This window comes from Chiloscyllium plagiosum, chromosome 10 (assembly GCF_004010195.1).
Source record: "Chiloscyllium plagiosum isolate BGI_BamShark_2017 chromosome 10, ASM401019v2, whole genome shotgun sequence".
In the NCBI taxonomy this organism is placed as follows: domain Eukaryota; kingdom Metazoa; phylum Chordata; class Chondrichthyes; order Orectolobiformes; family Hemiscylliidae; genus Chiloscyllium; species Chiloscyllium plagiosum.
In genome coordinates this window covers 32,685,393-32,686,899 of record NC_057719.1, presented here as the reverse complement: position 1 = coordinate 32,686,899, position 1,507 = coordinate 32,685,393, and positions in this window count along the sequence as shown.

The following is a 1,507-nucleotide window of genomic DNA, read 5'->3' as shown; positions in this document are numbered from 1 at the left end:
ATCATTGAAGTACAGCAAGAATGGTTTCAACCAGCTTGCAAGTTTTTGTCAAAAAGGTGTATGGGGAAGTGATGTTTGCAAGGATCAGAAAGCTTTGGTGGAGGCTTGTAATTAATGAATTCACTGTCAGATTCAATTGAGTGCTGGCACGATGTGCATAAGTGATAACCTACACCAGACAGGTAGACAGTTGTCTGCTGCAGTGTTACTGGGCAAATAATGAGAGCTAGCCTATTGTAGCAGCAACACACCTGAAGATCAAGCACATTTGGTTGATAGGTTGTTTGTTGTTTGCTTTTTGACCTTAGCTACTTTTTCTTCAGCTGTTCCTGGAACAAAGTTCTATTCAGGTTCCTCTAGAGTTTGTTGGTTTGGGATTGTACTTTAATCATTTAACATCCATGTAGATATGCAATGTTTTTGTGGCACTGACGTTGTAGTGGGATACACTGGGTGTGATTGTAGAGGGATTCAGTTTGAGACATCACATGCTGAAGTAATCCATCAACTTTGTAACTTTGTCCAGGATGCAGGATGTTGGAGTTTGAGTGTGATACGTCAATGACATTAATGAAATTAGGTGGTCCATTAGCCAGACTTCTTTATTCATTTTTCCCTTGTTGATTTGTACACTAAATTGTCTGTTGTGAAGGAATGTTTCAATACCTGTCCCTACTTGGGGTGGAAGTACTCTGGGCAGCTTTAGGAGCAGGATTAGAGTGGTGCTGGAAAAGCACAGCACGTCCATCAGCATCTGAGGAGCAGGAAAATCAACGTTTCAGGCAAAGGCCCTTCATCACGAATGAGGCTGGGAACTTTGGGGGGGTGGAGAGATAAATTCCCACTTATCCGCTCCACTCTCTTCTCTGACCTATCACCTATGCCCCCACATCCATACACCTATTGCACTCTCAGCTGCCTTCTCCCCAGCCCCACCTCCATCCCATCTATCTGTCCACCCCCAAGGCTCTCAGCCTCGTTTCTGATGAAGGGCTTTTGCCCGAAATATCAATTTTCCTGCTCCTCGGATGCTGCCTGTCCTTCTGTGCTTTTCCAGCACCACTCTAACCTTGACTCTAATCTCCAGCATCTGCAGTACCCACGTCCGCCTCGCTTTAGGAGCAGGCCAATGAGCCTCACTGTATTATCAGCAGCTGTGAGGTCCAGTAGCTCTCTGCCTGTCTTCAGATTCTTTTAAAAGCTATTTCATTGTGGGTGGTGCATGCCAGAACCTGATCACATGAGCTGCATCAGGAAGGAAACTGGTTTGGTCCACTTTAAATGTGGCCTCTCCTTCCTTGCAGGAAAAGACATTCAACAATCTTAAAGCAAACAGAAAGCAGTGAAATTGGTCAGTAGTTGGCTGCAAAATGTGAGATCACCTTTAAGTTTTGAAAAAGCTATGATTTTTACTCTATTCCACACATACGTTTGGGAATGAGTTTGAGCTGATGCTTCTAATATAACACTGGCTCAGCCAGGATTGAACACCAGAGTCAAGATGTTT